The sequence below is a fragment of the Neoarius graeffei genome, chromosome 10 (genome assembly GCF_027579695.1).
Source record: "Neoarius graeffei isolate fNeoGra1 chromosome 10, fNeoGra1.pri, whole genome shotgun sequence".
NCBI classification, from domain to species: domain Eukaryota; kingdom Metazoa; phylum Chordata; class Actinopteri; order Siluriformes; family Ariidae; genus Neoarius; species Neoarius graeffei.
Genome location: NC_083578.1, coordinates 35,650,532 through 35,669,020, shown reverse-complemented (window position 1 = coordinate 35,669,020; position 18,489 = coordinate 35,650,532). Strand labels below are relative to the sequence as shown.

The following is an 18,489-nucleotide window of genomic DNA, read 5'->3' as shown; positions in this document are numbered from 1 at the left end:
ACCCTTTTTAAACACCACCTCTCCACCGACATTTCCTCTAGAGACAATGCCAGCGTACCTGGATGACCCGTGCGATATCGGAGCGCAGATTAGAGATGGGATTTATGGCTCTTTGATGGGATCCGCATCTTTGTGATCCGTTCTTTGAAAAGAGCCGTTCAAAAGACTGGCTCATTTGGCTCTTTTTAAATATTTATTCAGTTTTAAGAAGACAGCGTCTAAAGAAGCCAGATCCCTCTGCTTAGACAGTGACATCAATATTTCTGGACATACCTTTTATATAAAGCAACCTAGACTTACATTATTGTAACCCCTAAACGCTCATAAATAACCATTAAAAAACAATGAGGGCTTCAATGAATGTCCATGCAGAACGGCTTTTCTGTAAAAAAAAAAAAAAAGAACCCACTCAAGAACATAGTTATCAAGAACGCAAGAATATTTTATAAAAAACACTTGTTTTACAAAAATATTTAAGTCTGAGATACAAAATAGATACAACTACAATAAATATAACAAGAACTAGTTATCACACAAGAACATTTTAATAGAAAAAAACAAACTTTCTATATTAAAAATATTGAAATTGTAACAAAAATAGATACAACTAAACAGTCAGATTAATAGATAAAGTTATAACAAGAACACAAGATTATTTTAATAGGAAAAAACAAATTATTAATGCAAAAAATATTATTAGAAAAATAGATACAACTAGACAAACAGATAAATAAATAAAATACACAAAAATAGAACAAAATGACGATAGAATAAATTAAATGAACGTCCATGCAAAGTAGTTTTCCCACAATATTATCATTAATATCACACAACAACATTATAAACTATATACAAAACAATTTGAACTATTAGGCAAACAGATAAAACTTGAATAAATAAAAGGCAAATGAATGCTTGCTTGCACGCGCGCACACACCATTATGAATGATGTTTTTATATTTCATTTTCACCTGTTGCCAGGTGCGTTTGGCACTGCTGTTGCCTCTGAAATGTTCACAGGACATACACCAACTTAGTCAAAGGGACTGAACAGTCAGCCATCCTAATTCATGTGACTCTGTGCACATATCAGCTTAAGTAGGCTACTCCATGAATTTACCATACCAAATTTTATTCAGGATTTTTCAGACATTAAGTCAAGTCAAAGTTTATTTATAAAGCACTTTAAAAAACAACAACAGGGCAGTTGACCAAAGTGCTGACAAAAGGCCCTAAACACGCAAGACTTGAAAGACACACAGGACTTGAAAACAACCATAAAACACATAGGAGAACAATAATAAAATACCAGCACAAGAGGGGGGCTATTTACAGTAGATGTATATATATATTAAACAAGCTATATATGACTGGGGCCACGTCGAAGGACCATTTTCTGACTTGTGATTGATCATGAAGCTTTCTCTCATCCTATACTTCTGTTCTGGAACATGTAGAGGGGAGAATGTACACGCATTTACCCGATCGGCAATTCGTTGCCAACATGCTTGCCGCTCCTTATTGGCAGCCGCTGTGTTAGATTTTGATCTTAATGTTGTTTTGAACTCCTCGTAGCTTTGCATTATGACAGCGCATTCTTCCTCCGTGAAGTACGGCGACCGTGCCATTGTGAACAGTGGTGATTTGCGCTGATAACCTCCCCTTTAACGTGAACGCGCATTAACCCTGATTAGGTTAAACCAGGTTCAACAAATCAACTTCATAACTGGCGTCGTAGTACCGTTTAACCCCAAACAAGATAACCAGGTTTTGTCAACCCCGGTTTAGCGGGGGAACCCTGGGTTACTTCTGGGTAGATTAACCTCCGTTCGTAGTACAGGGCCCAGGAGTTCAGACTTGTCAATACATAGCTTTCAACAAGAGGAGTCAAACATACTTCAAAATTAACATGGAAATGGTTAAAGAAACAAATTCAGTGTATTGCATTGTCCATCTCAGTCTATGGATTTGAATCCTCCTGAAACTTGTGGTCAGAATTGAGGAAGAATTCCACATTTCACAAACCTAATAATAATAATAATAATAATAATAATAATATAAAGAGGATTAAAATGTTCTGTGCAGAGCAGTGGACCAAGATCCCACTACAACTGTCTACATTATTGTTAGAAGTTCCATGAAGAGACTTGGTACAGTTATTTTCTCCAGGACATGCATCACAAAAAAGTGCTAATAATATTTAAACAAGAATTTTGTCTCATCTCATTATCTCTAGCCGCTTTATCCTATTCTACAGGGTCGCAGGCAAGCTGGAGCCTATCCCAGGTGACCACGGGCGAAAGGCGGGGTACACCCTGGACAAGTCGCCAGGTCATCACAGGGCCAACACAGACACAGACAACCATTCACACTCACACCTACGGTCAATTTAGAGTCACCAGTTAACCTAACTTGCACGTCTTTGGACTGTGGAGGAAACCAGAGCACCCGGAGGAAACCCACGCGGACACGGGGAGAACATGCAAACTCTGTACAGAAAGGCCCTCGCCGACCATGGGGCTTCTTGCTGTGAGGCGACAGCACTAACCACTACACCACCGTGCCGCCCACAAGCATTTTGTATTTAAAAAAAAAAAAAATGTACTACTTGAAAAATAGCTACTCTGGAGTCTTACTTTTTCCACTAGTTTTTCCACTTTTTACAGAAAATTTTAGTCGCACCAGCACAAAATTTAGGCACACCACTTAAATCGACATGCAATGCAAGACATGTTTTTATGCTATATGACACCTTTCTGCTTTAGCCAGTATTAACTTTTTCAGCAGTTTGTGCTACAGTAACTTTTCTGTGGGATTGGACCATATGGACTAGCCTTCGTGCCCTATAGGAATCAAGGAGCCTTCAACACCCATGACTCTGTCACTGGTTCACCAGTTGTTCAGTACTAACCACTGCATACCGGGAACACCCCACAAGATGTGCCATTTTGGAGATACTCAGACCCAGTCATCTAGCTATCATAATGTGGCCCCTGTCAAAGTTGCTCAGCTCCTTACGCTTGCCCATTTTTCCTGCTTCCAACACATCAACTTCAGAAACTTACTGTTCTCCTGCTGCTTAATATATCCCACCCCTTGACAGGTGCCATTGTAATGAGATAATTAACAGTTATTCCACAAAATTGAGTCATGTATGCGTTGATAGCTGACAAGGCACGTAGCGCCGAGTTGGCTAAATGCCATGTACAATGAGACTGAGTGGAATAACTGTTATTATATCCACATTCACTGGATTTTGAGAAACAGAGCATTTTTATTTTTAGGAAATTCGATAAATAAAAACTTAATATAAAACATCCGACAAAATAATTTCCACTTAGAATGTAAACAAACTGGCAAAATGACAGTAGTTGTGAAAAATGCTATAATAATAATTCTTGGGGGAAAAATATTTTCTTACAATCTTACTTTTATTCAAAAAAATTTTTTTTTGCATTTTTTTGGGGTTTTGTTTTCAAGTAGAGTTTTTATTTTGTCCTCGGTTGGTTCAGTAACATGGTCTGCCATTTTCTTATTCTTCTTTAGGGTTTTTGGCAGTTTGCCACCACCAACTGGGCTAGAGCGTGGAATAGGAGATACTGGGGAAAAATAACTATTCTTTTAGCCATTTCGGTTTCTTTTAAATACAGTGGTGCTTGAAAGTTTGTGAACACTTTAGAATTTTCTATATTTCTGCATAAATATGACCTAAAACATCATCAGATTTTCACACAAGTCCTAAAAGTAGATAAAGAGAACCCAGTTAAACAAATGAGACAAAAATATTATACTTGGTCATTTATTTATTGAGGAAAATGATCCAATATTATACATCTGTGAGTGGCAAAAGTATGTGAACCTCTAGGATTAGCAGTAAATTTAAAGGTGAAATTAGAGTCAGGTGTTTTCAATCAATGGGATGACAATCAGGTGTGAGTGGGCACCCTGTTTTATTTAAAGAACAGGGATCTATCAAAGTCTGATCTTCACAACACGTTTGTGGAAGTGTATCATGGCACGAACAAAGGAGATTTCTGAGGACCTCAGAAAAAGCGTTGTTGATGCACATCAGGCTGGAAAAGGTTACAGAACCATCTCTAAAGACTTTGGACTCCACCAAGCCACAGTCAGACAGATTGTGTACAAATGGAGGAAATACAAGACCATTGTTACCCTCCCCAGGAGTGGTCGACCAGCAAAGATCACTCCAAGAGCAAGGTGTGTAATAGTCATCGAGGTCACAAAAGACCCCAGGGTAACTTCTAAGCAACTGAAGGCCTCTCTCACATTGGCTAATGTTAAGGTTCATGAGTCCACCATCAGGAGAACACTGAACAACAAATGGTGTGCATGGCAGGGTTGCAAGGGGAAAGCCACTGCTCTCCAAAAAGAACATTGCTGCTCGTCTGCAGTTTGCAAAAGATCACGTGGACAAGCCAGAAGGTTATTGGAAAAATGTTTTGTGGACGGATGAGACCAAAATAGAACTTTTTGGTTTAAATGAGAAGCGTTATGTTTGGAGAAAGGAAAGCACTGCATTCCAGCATCAGAACCTTATCCCATCTGTGAAACATGGTGGTGGCAGTATCATGGTTTGGGCCTGTTTTACTGCATCTGGGCCAGGACGGCTTGCCATCATTGATGGAACAATGAATTCTGAATTATACCAGCGAATTCTAAAGGAAAATGTCATGACATCTGTCCATGAAGTGAATCTCAAGAGAAGGTGGATCATGCAGCAAGACAGCAACCCTAAGCACACACGTTGTTCTACCAAAGAATGGTTAAAGAAGAATAAAGTTAATGTTTTGGAATGGCCAAGTCAAAGTCCTGACCTTAATCCAATGGAAATGTTGTGGAAGGACCTGAAGCGAGCAGTTCATGTGAGGAAACCCACCAACATCCCAGAGTTGAAGCTGTTCTGTACAGAGGAATGGGCTAAAATTCCTCCAAGCCAGTGTGCAGGACTGATCAACAGTTACCGCAAACGTTTAGTTGCAGTTATTGCTGCACAAGGGGGTCACACCAGATACTGAAAGCAAAGGCTCACATACTTTTGCCACTCACAGATGTGTAATATTGGATCATTTTCCTCAATAAATAAATGACCAAGTATAATATTTTTGTCTCATTTGTTAAACTGGGTTCTCTTTATCAACTTTTAGGACTTGTGTGAAAATCTGATGATGTTTTAGGTCATATTTATGCAGAAATATAGAAAATTCTAAAGGGTTCACAAACTTTCAAGTGCCACTGTACTTGATAAAGTGATATATATCTGACTTGATGCGCGATGCCATTTTGTTTTTTTTCTATTCACAGTGTATGAGCTGATATCCTAGTAGTAGAGTAGCCAATCAGAGCACGCGATTGCTCATATCCAGTGAATGTAGACAGAATAATCAAATGTTATTCACTTCACATATCAAATGGTATTAATTTTATGGCTGATCAGTGTACACACACACACACACACACACACACACACACACACTTCCAAAAAAGTTGGGACACTGTGTAAAACAAAAAAACAGAATGTGAAGATTTGCAAATCATGGAAACCCTATATTTCATTGAAAATAGTACAGCAACATATCAAATGTTGAAACTGAGAAATTGTATTGTTTTTTGAAAAATATATGCTCATTTTGAATTTGGGGTCAGCAACATGTCTCAAAAAAGTTGGGACATGGGCAACAAAAGACTGAAAAAAGTTGTCTCATGCTACAAAATAAAATAAATAAAATAATATAATTGGTTAATTGGCAACAGGTCAGTAACATGATTGGATATAAAAAGATCCCAGTGAGGTGGCGTCTCTCAGCAGTAAAGATAGGGAGGGGTTCACTGCTCTATGAAAGATTGTGTGGGCAAAGAGTGCCTCAATTTAAGAATAATGTTCCTCAGTGTAAAACTGCAAATAATTTGGGGATCACATCATCTTTTCTACATAACATAATTAAAAGATTCAGAGAATCTGTAGAAATCTCTGTATGCAAGAGACAAGGCTGAAAACTGACATTGGATGCCTGTGATCTTCAGGCCCTCAGGCAACACTGCATTAAAAACTGACACATGTAGTGAAATCTGTAGTGGCATTGTATGGGCTCAGGAACACTTCAGAAAACCATAGTCTGTGAAAACAGTTCATTACTGCATCCACAAATGCAAGTTAAAACCATATATAAACAATATCCAGAAACACTGCCACCTTCTCTGGGCCCGAGCTCTTTTACAATGGATTGAGGCAAAGTGTAAAATTGTCCCAAGGGCTGACAAATCAAAATTAGAAATTCTTTTTAGAAATCATGTACACCACAGCCTCTAGGCTAAAGAGGAGAGGAATCATTCGGCTTATCATCAGTGCACAGTTCAATAGCTAGCATCTGTGATGGTATGAGGGTGCATTAGTGCACATGACATGGGTAGCTTGTACATCTGGGAAGACATCACTAATGCTGAATGATGTATGCACATTTCAGAGCAATATGCTGCCATCCAGACAAAATCATCTTCAGGGAAGGCCTTCCTTCTTTCAGCAAGACAATGCCAAACCGCTTTCTGCACATATCAACACTGCATGGCTTCATAGTCAGAGTTTCTGGGTGCTAAACTGGCCTGCCTGAAAGAATGGGACATAATTTCTCTTTCAAAACTATAGCAACTGGTCTCCTCAGTTCCCAAACGTTGAGTGTTGTTAAAAGTAGAGGTGATGCAACACAGTGGTAAACATGGCCCTGTTCCAACTTTTTTGAAACATGCTGGTGACATCAAATTCAAAATGAGCATATATTTTTCAATCAATAAAATTTCTCAGTTTCAACATTTGATATGTTGTCTTTGTACGATTTTCAATGAAATATAGGGTTTACATGATTTGCAAATTATTGCATTCTGTTTTTACAGTTTACACAGCGTCCCAACTTTTTTTGGAATTAATTGCATGCATATGGCCCTGGTCACGCTAAAGCTCATGATGGGTTTGCGGATACTTGGCGATAAAAAAATTGGTCGCCTCGCCACCAATCGTGTGATGCATGGCGAATGTCTTCCCAGCTTTGTGAGTTGTTTTTTTGGGGTGTCTCTGCCTCATGAGTTAACAAAAATGTCACGAAAAATTTCACTGCATTCATTAAAATTTGGTGGTGATGTTTTTGTTGGCAAACTAAGTGGCGAATGCTTGCAGATGAGTTTGGGAATACTTCCTGAAGCTCAGGAAACCTTCTTGAGACGTATTTGTCTCGAATCCATGTCCCCGACGCTCACGGGAACCTCATCAACACAGCGGCTTGGCATAGCCCAACCTTTGCCGAAATTTTAAAAAAGTGCATTTACATTCAGGGATCCTTCAGTGCGGGCTGTGCACACTCTTGGGACCCAGCCGTTATGAGAAACACGTGATGCTGATTTCTGATGCTGTAATCAGCATGCGCATAAGGATGCTGTTTTCACAGAGACTTTCAATTCACTTCAACTTTGTCATATACAGTATACTAGAGACAGGGTCACACAGTGCAATGAAATTCTTATTCTGTGAGTCATCCAGCAACATTACCTATACATGAATTAAAAAAAAGATAAAGTAATTAAAATACGTTATTAAAGAGATATAAAGTAATTAAAAACAAGAATATAAAGTAATATAAAAGATGTAGTAAAGTGTAAAGTTTCAGTGCATATAAATAGGTAGTTCAGTGCAAACTGGGGAAGAGGCAGTCGCTGAGTTTTGTTCACAAGCCTGATGGCATGGGGGGGGGGGGGGGGGGGGAACAAAACACACAACCAAAACTGTCTTTCAGCCTAGTTGTTCTGGCTGCAATGCTCCTGTAGCGTCTCGCTGATGGCAACAGCATAAAGAGTTTGTGTTGTGAGTGGGTAGTGTCCTTGATAATGTTAAGGACCTTCCTGAGAACTCTGGTGTTATAAAATGTCCTCCAGTGCAGGGAGTGCTGTTCCAGTAATACTTTGTGCTGATTTTACCACCCGCTGTAGAGCCTTGCAGTCCTGTGCTGTACTGCTCCCATACCAGACTGTGATGGAGTGGGTGAGGATGCGCTCAATTGTACATCTGTAGAAGTTACTGAGTGCTCGACATGCCAAACTTCCTCAGCCTTTTCAGAAAAGTACAGACATTGTCGGGCTTTCCCCACCAGGTCTGTTATGTTGTGGGTCCAAGTGAGCTCCTCAGCGGCGTTGATGCCTACGAATTTAAGTGCGGCAACTCTCCCCACTGTGCAGTGGTGGGTGCTGTCCTCTCTTCCTCTGTGCGTCAATAAGCATCTCCTTCATTTTAGTGATGTTAAGAGAGAGATTACTGTCCTGACACCACTTCACAAGACTTGCCACCTCCCTCCTGTACATGGACTCATCTTCCCCAGAAATCAGTCCAATGACTGTGGTGTCGTACGCAAATTTAATAATGCTGGTGTTAAGCTGGGTAGCAACACAGTCATGAGTGAAGAGTGTGTACAGCACAGGACTCAGAACACAGCCTTGTGGGGTTCCAGAATTTATGGTTAATGTTTTGGAAATGCTGTTCCCCTGCCCAAAATTTTGTTGCACTAAATGGTCATAGTCTGGAGCCCTGAGTAGTGTCAAGCTAAACACATTTAAATAAAACTGTGTGACTACTTTTACTTGAGCTCAAAATGTGAATTGTTACAGATTTTTCTTTTTTATATATTAAATTTTGCTCATTGTCATGGTGGGTGCCAATACTTCCAGAGGGCTGTGTGTATACTTCCTGGTGTAGTAGATTTATAAATTGTGGCAGCAATTTCTTTGAGGTGTTCATGGCAAACAATGTAGTGACATCATAACCTGGTCATTCAATACATTCAGGGAGTCAGCTGACCTCGTTTTATTGGCACATAACATTGCTGGGCCTAGACCTGACCAACTGACGCAAACCCAGATCATAACACTGCCTCTGTAGGCTTGTACAATGACCATTATGTATGATGGGTGCATCGCTTCATGTGCTTCCCTTTTTACCTTAATACACCCATCGCTCAGGAATAGAGTAAATCTGAACTCAGACCACATTACCTTTTCCCATTGCTCCAGTGTCCAAGCTTTACACTCCTTAGCAAACTGAAGCCTTTTCTTCCAATACTAACAAATGGTTTTCTTATGGTCACACAACTGTTTAATCCCAACCCTGTGAGGTCTTATCACATTGTGCACGTGGAAATGCTCTTCCTTTCACTATTAAACAGAGTGCGTTCTGACAATTTTTTAGATTCAATTTCACCAAATGTTTAAGTGATCGCTGATCACAATCAGATTTTTTTCTGACCACATTTCTTCCGTGAAATTGATGGTTCACCACCATCGTTTCAGGTTTTAATAAAGGTGTTGGACAGTTCTTATCTCAATAATTTCAACAATCTCCTTGGTTGATTTCTTTGCTTGATAAAGACCTATAATTTGGCCTTTCTGAAACACAGCAACATCTTTTAGTGATTATGACTGACTACAGCTGGTAGCTTCTCTGTGCCAACATAAGAGCTTGTTTGACAGCACTCACTGACTTGACCAACAAACAATACAACGGGAATGTCCAAGTATCTGAGAAAGAGGATCACGGATTTACACATCTCGGGAATGTCTCTTGGATAAGAGTGGAGGAAGGTGTTCTCAGGTGGACTATATTTTATGTCAGGGATGCAATCTGAAGGAGATTGGAGACTGCAAAGTGATAGAAGGGGAGAGTGTAGCTAAGCAGCATCAGATGGTGGTAGTGAGGATGACCTTCAAGGTAAAAAAGAGGAAGAAAGAGAAAGCTAAACCAAACAAGAGTGCTCTGAGAGCACAATATCCCCTGCTGGCAACTATGCCATAACTCTGGTAAAATGAGACTGAATTGAACGAAATTGCAATATGCATATTACCGAAATGTAACAAAGAATCCTGTTCAGTTTCATGAAATTCCTAAGTAAATTGCCAAAGTACAAGTCTGTTAATAATCAAGGGCATAACTCTGGTAAAATTTGCCAAAATTAAATTCAATTTCAATATGCGTATAATTGTCATATAACAAAGCCGTTTGCCAAGTTGGGTGAAATTCCTCCACAAATTGTGAGAGGAGTTGATTTCAGAAGAACGTACACCCTCATGAAATTGTCAAAGTACAAGTTATTTAATCAAGGGTCAAAACTCTGGTAAAAATTTTCACAAATGAAATTAAATTGCAATATATGTGTATTAAGGTAACAAGGCGTGCTGCCAAACTTTGAGAAATTCGTCCAAAAATTGTGAGAAGAGTTGATGTCAGAAGGCAAGCACACCTTCATGAAATTGTAAAACTACAAGGTTATTAATCAAGGGCCACAACTCTGGTAAAATGCAACCAAATTGAACAAAACAATATGCATGCTACCGACATACAGTATAACAATGCCTTTTGCCAAGTTTCGTGAAATTCCTCCAAAAATTGTGAGAGTTGATTTCAGAAGGAAAACACTCAAGAAATGGTCAAAGTATAATTTTGTTATCAAGGGCTGTAACTCTGGTAAAATGTGACCCAATTTAATGAAATTATAATATGCGTAGTACTGACATAACGCCTCGTCAAGTTTTGTGAAATTCCTCCAAAAATTGTGAGAGGAGTTGATTTCAGAAGGTGAGCACCCTTCCTGGGATGGACAGACGGACATCACCATGACATAATCCCCCTTCAGGCCTTTCGGCCAGCGGGGGATAAAAACAGACGGTGGAAGTTGAAGGAGGAAGATTATAAGTCAGAATTTATGGATATAGTGAGAGACACTGGGTGAAAAGGTATTAGATGATTGGACAACTATGACGGAAGTGTTGAGGGAGAGAGCTAGAAAGGTACTGAGAGTGATATCAGGACAAAGAAAGGAAGACAAGGAGATTTGAAGGTGGAATGAGGAAGTCAAGGAGAGCATAAGGAGGAAGTAGTTGGTAAAGCAAAACTGGGATAAGAAGAGAGATCAAGAGAGCAGACAAGAATACAAGGAGATGCAAGGGAAAGCAAAGAGAGCACTGGCAAAGGTGAAGGAAAAGGCGCATGATTAACTATATGAAAGGTTAGAAACTAAGGATGGAGAAAAGGACCTGTACCAATTAGCAAGACAAGATCAAGCTGGGAAGGATGTGCAGCAGGTTAGGCTGATAAAGGATGCAGATGGAAATGTGCTGACAAGTGAAGAGAGTGTGCTGAGAAGGTGGATGGAGTACTTTGAGAAGCTGATGAATGAAGAAAATGAAAGGGAGAGAAGGTTGGCCAAGGTGGAGATAGTGGAGGAAGTACAGCAGATTAGCAAGGAGGAAGTAAGGAGACCTATGAAGAGAATGAAAAATGGTAAGGCAGTCGGCCTGGACGATATACTGTACCGGTGGAGGCATGGAGATGCTTAGGAGAGATGGCAATTGACTTGTTGACAAGATTGTTTAACAAGATCTTGGAAAGTGAGAGGATGCCTGGGGAGTGGAGTAGTAGTAGTATACTGGTCCCAATATTCAAGAACAAGGGTAATGTCCAGTGCTGCACTAACTATAGAGGCATAAAGTTGACCAGCCACAGCATGAAGTTATGGGAAAGAGTAGTGGAAGCTAGGCTCAGAGGAGAAGTGGAGATAAGTGAGCAGTAATATGGTTTCATGCCAGGAAAGTGTACTACAGATGCAATATTTGTTTTGAGAATGTTGATAGAAAAGTATAGGGAAGGCCAGAAGGAGCTGCATTGTGTGTTTGTGGATTTAGAGAAGGCGCATGACAGGGTGCCGAGTTGTGGTACTGCATGAGGAAATAAGGAGTGGTAGAGAAGTATGAGATTGGTGCAAGATATGTATGAAGACAGTGCGACAGCAGTGAGATGTGCAGTGGGAATGATGGAGGCATTTAAGGTGGATGTTGGCTTACACCTAAGACCTTTCTTATTTGCAATGATGATGGACAAGTTGACAGACAACAGTGCCCCATGGACAATGATGTTTGCAGATATTGTAATCTGTAGTGAGAACAGGGAGCAAGTAGAAGAAAACTTAGGAGACATGGAGGTATGCACTAGAAAGAAGGGGTATGAAAGTCAGTAGGAGCAAGACGGAGTATGTGCGCATGAATGAGGGTAAGGACAATGGAATGGTACAGCTGCAAGGAATAGAGGTGGTCAAAGCAGATGAGTTCAAATATGTGTGGTCAACTGTACAAAATAATGGTGAGTGCAGAAGAGAAGTGAAGAAGAGGATGCAAGCAGTTTGGAATGGGTGGAGGAGAGTGACAGGAGTGATGTGACAGAAGGTTGCCAGCAAAAGTGAAAGAGAAAGTGTACAAATAAGACCAGCTATGTTGTATGGTTTGGAGACAGTGGCACTGACAAAAAGACTGGAGGCTGAACTGGAGGTAGCAGAGTTGAAGATGGTGAGATTTTCATTGGGAGTGAAAGTTGAACAGTATTAGAAACAAGAATATTAGAGGGACAGCACATATTGGATGGCTTAGAGACAAAGCGAGAGAGACAAGATTGAGATGGTTTGGACACATACAGAGGAGAGATCCAGAGTATATTTGAAAAAGAATGCTTAAGATGGAGTTGTTAGGTAGAAAGAAAAGAGGAAGACCAGAAAGATGAGATTTATGGATGTGGTGAAGGACATGAGGACAGCTGATGCTACAGAAAAAGATATGGAGGACAGGAGGAGACTTTTTTGATTTCAGAAAACCCTAAGAAAATTAAAACTTGTGCACCAAATTCTAGCTTTTTTTAATTACAGATGTATGCTGTACATCCTGCCACAGAAAAAGAACAGTTCAAAGAAATTACTGAAAGCCCAAATATTGCCATGACATTCGTATCCAGGATGACGTTCATGTCACTGTATGTAAACTTCTGACCACAACTGTATGTAAGTAAAGGTATAGCCACTTTGCCAAGGTCTGGAAGAAGACCCAAACTGTCACCCTAAGCTGAGAGGAAATTAGTTTCAATGGTCAGAAACAACCCAAGAACCACCAAGGCACAGGCCTGGAAGCTGCTGAAACACTGTCTACAGTCAAGCAAGTTTTATAGTGGGATGGACTGAGAGACCACCTTCCAAGAAAGAATTCCATGATCCAAAATCAACACCTTCAAGCTCGACTCAAGTTTGCACCTGACCACATGGAAAAAGAAAAATCTTCTGGAGGAAAGTTTTATGGTTAGAATTGACAAAAGATTGTTGCTTGGTCACAATGACCAGAGTTACAGAGGAACACTGTACCAAATGTTAAGTATGGTGGTGGCAGCATCATGCTCTGGGGCTGTTTTGCTGCCAGTGGAATTGTTGCATTGCACAAAGTGGATGGAATCATGAAGGAGGACTCCCAGTTCTTCAGCATAACCTCAAACATCAGAAACTTGCACGCAATTGGGTGTTCCAACAGGACAGTGACCCTAAATACACATCGAGACTGGTTATGGAATGGATAAAGCAGGCTGACTAAGCTTAAAGGAATAGAAAATGCAAAGTAAATACATGCATGGGTTGGTAGCTTGTAATATTGAGAGCTTGTAAGAAAAGTTTCAGGCATGTTTGACCATTTATAAGAAAGTTGTGAGCATTTTTGTATTGCCGCTCTAATGCCACCAGGAGGCTGCCATGTTGCCTGTTGGAAGGGCAATGCGTGACATCATTTGGGTGCAAGGCTGAGTGTATACTTCAGTACTGAAGGGGCAAAGTGAAAGGTCTACTAAGGTGACAATGTTGATTTTTTTCACTATACGGTACATCTGAAATAGTGTATTAATGAGCTGCAACCCTGACTTATGGACAAACCTGAACTCTTTACCTGTAAAATGAGGCTGAAACTATGCATTATACTACTTGTTAGCATGCTTAGCATACTCTTAACTCATTCATGAAAAACTTCAAGACGTCCCCAGGCTAGCTTACCATAATTACCGTAGTAGGCAGTCCAACGCAGAAAGAGGGTAAACAAACACTGCTTTACTATACAGGATTCATGTGAACATTACAGGAAGATGCACTTGTACGAAAAAAGGTGGAAATATTGCCATAAACACCCGAGCTACTGGTATGGCATGGATTTATTTGGTAAAATTCATACATGTAAAAGATACAGTATAAATAGCACAGAGGACAACACAAAGTATAAAATACACTTATTTCCAATGTGGTCCTCTTGATGACAGCAGGAAACAATAAAATATAAGAGACAATAATAAATTGACAAAATTGTATAAACAACGATGAAAGTAAAAAAAAAAAAGCATGCCAACTGTAATTATCACAGAGTACAAAAAGATTACAGAAATGGCACCAAAATGATTAAAAATTAGTTATACACACACACACAATCAATCATAAAACTGGGTTTGGATTTACTCCATAAAAACTGTTTCACCGGTTTCTTAAAATTATCATGTGTTTGACTAGATTACACTGATTGAGGCCAGCTATTCCACAAACAAATTCCTGTATACCTAAAAGAACTCCAAATGGTTGCCATAAAGTGTGACGTCACTTACAATACACGGCTGTATTCTACAAAACGGACCATAGCGCCAGCGACATTTCTTCACCGATTTCCTCGAGTATCTTGGACAATGACACGAATAACGATGATGATCATGAGAAACAAGCATTACCATATCAATTGATTACACACAAGTGAACAGTAGAGTTGTTTCAGTCATTACTGAGGCTTTTCTGACCACACTAAATCAAAGCAATACACCCAACAAACATCAAGCTGCTTACCCGCATCAGCAATTATTACATTTATGCCCAAAGGAACTCAAAATAACATATCACGCTTAATAAAAAGTTAGGAAAGCCATAAAAAAAAGTGTTTTCTTACCATTTGAACTACTCTTTTGTGGACTACTGACCATGTTGTCTCGTTTGTCTTGTCCGCTTTTTGGCCGAAGATTGTGGGAACCGCATCTGGATTCAATGCTGGCTTGTACAGTATTCCTAATGCCCGGTGCATCAGAGTTGTTCGAGTGAAACAATTTTCTTCAAAATGTTCCGAGCACATGAGCTGCGTAAAGCAGTGTTTGTTTACCCTCTTTCTGCGTTGCCGCGGGGGGTGGACTGTCTACTACAGTAATTACGGTAGGCTAGCCTGGTGACATCTTGAAGTTTTTCATGAATGAGTCGAGAGCATGCTAAGTGTGCTAATGAGTGCTTATGCTGCCAAGAATATGTAAAAACTCGCACACTTGCCTCTTCAACAAATTTAGCCAAGTCAGATTGTATACAGGTCTGTTTGTAGGTTGTCTAGCAAGATTACAGTCCACAGAATGAGGCGGTCACGGCAGCACTACTTGTACCAGGGATATAAATATGAAAAGCTATCTCTCTCCATTCAGGCCACATATGAGTACATCAGCTGTTCACTATTCCCTCGCTGTTTATCAGCAACATCAGTATTATCTTTCCCCCTCCACTTTTTTGATAGAGAAATGGAATTTCAATTTTTTTTCTCATATAAACTTTTAATGAAATAATCTCCAGCCAGGGGCAGCTTCAAGTCTTACTTGCTACGCTGAAAAATGGGGAAAATGGGGGTTGTGGAATTTACAAAAATGAAATTAATATACATGACATGATTTCTTTATGTTACCTCTCTGAACATGTAGAACCGATTGATTTTTGAGGAATGTCAAATCTATGAATTTCAGTCATGGGCGAAAAGAAAAAAAAAAGTTATGTTTTGCTTAGTAACTCCGCCCATTTTGAAGACGTCAGCAGCGGATGCAAGTGCACAAGCTAGGCAAGGCCAGACATTTTCAAGTTCAGTCCACCATAGAGTATTAACTTTAATCCAGCAGGGAAGATATACAAAACCAAGGAAAAAAAAAACCATTTGGCTTCAACAAGTTAGTTATAAATGCTGAGCATCCAAATCAGTCACGTTAATTTAACATAGGATAATTAAATACAGCTAACATTGAAAAATCCTCCATATTAGCAAATAAAACATGTTTGATTGACAAAAAAAAATCTTTGTGTTAACAAGAATAAATCATGTTTGTTAAACATGACAAAAGTTGGTACACTGAACATGACTAAATTTGGTCAAATGAACATGATTTTAATGTGTGCAACCGATGTACATGATATTTTCCATTTTAAATCCACAGCCTATTTTTTTCAGTGTATGTGGAGCTTCCATATCTTGTGCCCAAATGACGCCAGAGCATTGCCAGAAACGATTGGGGGATTTTTCTGATTGGTTAAAATATTTTCAATGGCGGCCTCCATGGAATCTTCCATTCTGCATAGAAACTGACTTTTGGAGATGGATATCTTAGTTGTGTGAGCTCCTTATTTTCAATTATTCACATGAATCCATCTTCATAACTGTATTTTAAAAATGGGTTCTCTTTTCTTTTAAAATATGTCCTGACCTCAAACAAACCAAAAATGTGTGTACAACGCTTAAAGTTTGGCTCCATGCCAGGAAACGAACAAATTTAATTGAACTCTACTAATTCGGTCAAGAAGAGTGGTCAAATATCGAACCAGAATTCTGCCACAAGCTTGCTGATAGCTACCAAAAGTGTCTGGTCAAGGTGAACCTGGCTAAGGGACATTTAACCAAACATTAGGTATGCTGTTTGTATATTTTCAACCTACTATGTAAAAACTGACCCAGTGTTGATTTCATAAAACCCTAAAGAGATTTTGTATAGAGATGGATGATCTGATGAGCTTATATTGTGGTCAGTCTTAGTTTGGTATATGATCATCTTTTCAGAGGAATCTTATGCCGCTTTTCCACTACCAACGCGGCTGAGTTGGGCTGGGCCGTGCCATGCTGAGTTGGGCTGAGTCGAGCTGAGTGGGGCTGTTGGAGTTGCTTTTCGACTACAACCGCGCTGAACTGTGCTGGCTGGAAGTGGGTGGACACATTGGGTGGAGTTAGCGAAAGTGGATGGACGTCACGTGATGTCGCAAACAGTGACATCAGTGACCTTTTAAGCGGTAGTCTCACGACCCGGAGAGTAAACAATAAACATGGAGTCGTTAGTGTTGCTGGTCTTGGTGCTGTGGCTTGTTGTCACCGACAACGCCAACAGATACTGGCAAGAGCGTATAGATGAGACGAGGCGCATAAGGCTTCAGAAATTCTCGTAATTCGTAATTATTCTTCTTCCGGGTTTACGGTGTTTACAGATCCCAGTGTGCTCGTGGGGTGTGTGTGGGCATGTGAGGACACTCCTCCTCACCAATCAGTGCACAGGGGAGTGTCTCCTCACGCCCCTAGCCCCACTCGGCTCGGTTTGGCTCGTTTCAGCCCTACTCCAAAACGGTGCGAGTTTTGGGTACTGAGTAAGGCTGAAGCGAGCTGAGTCGCGCTGCTCTGAGGTAGTCGAAACGTGAGCCGTGTCGGGCTGAAGTGAGCTGAAGTGAGCTGAAAAAGGGTAGTGGAAAAGGGCCAATACAGATCTCATCATTAATTGTTTACTTACTTAACTGCACTGTCCAAACTTTTCTACTCCACATAAACTAAGCCAAAGCATGATTAGTTCTGATGCAATTAGGACAATGCTCATTGGATACACTACACATCAAAGAGATGCAACTTATTTTGTAAGCAGAAGACAGCATGGTGGACGAAGACAACTTGGGGCCAGATTTACCAAACAGGGCAAATTAGCGTTGATTTAAAAAAAAAAAAAGAACAGAAAAAAGAAAGTGGCCAGTGCTGTGGGTGCTCTATTAACAATGCACAAATTAATGAACACAGAAGCAGACTGTGGCAAGTTGATCGGCGGAGTTGTCAATGCAAGGGCGCAGATAGCACAGGGGACGGGGGGACATGTCCCCCCCAGATTTATAGTGACCCCCATCTGTCCCCCCCACCCACCGTCCCTACGTAAGGCACCACACATAGGTAGAAAAAGTGAGGATTAATGTTCCGTTAGTTAGACTAACTTACACTGCAGCACAAAGTTGAAATGGCAGCAGCAGCAGCCTTGTCAGTGATCAATCCACATTTTCCCCTTCTTCAATCGGTGTAGGCTGGAGCAGATCCTTGCAGAGTTGGGAAAGCAAGGCGTTCATTTTCCACGTAATTCTCGGTTAATAACACTGCACAGCTCATCCATTTGATAGCAGCGGTGTTTCTGCTCCGACTAATGGTGCGTTCAGTTGTACTCGTAAGTTGGAAGTTTGAAGTCAGAAAAGCATTGAAATCTACCGGTAGCATCTCCCAGCATAAACGTTGGGGTTTTCGTTTCATTTCATTAACTGTCCATTTTTTTTCGAATTCCATGTTCCATGATGTCCCAGTTTTTAAACTGGGAAGCACTCAGTTCTGAGGTTATGTTGCTCGGAGCTCCAAGTTCCGACTTCCAATGTAAATGTAACTCACCATCTCGACCCCGGGGTCCTAAGGGGAGCTGGGGACTTTGCCTGTCGCGGTAACCATAGTGATCATAAACAACTGTCTAATGACTGAGCTGGTGATCTTTCTGCCACATTAAGCCAGAGAAGAGGGGAAAAAAAAATC

At 40.3% G+C, this 18,489-nt stretch overlaps 1 protein-coding gene across 1 annotated transcript in view; it reads right to left on the bottom strand.

The window, feature by feature from the left end:
* Window positions 1-18,489, bottom strand: part of acaa2 (acetyl-CoA acyltransferase 2) — a 98,834-nt gene that overhangs the window by 1,902 nt on the left and 78,443 nt on the right. The window lies entirely within an intron of this gene.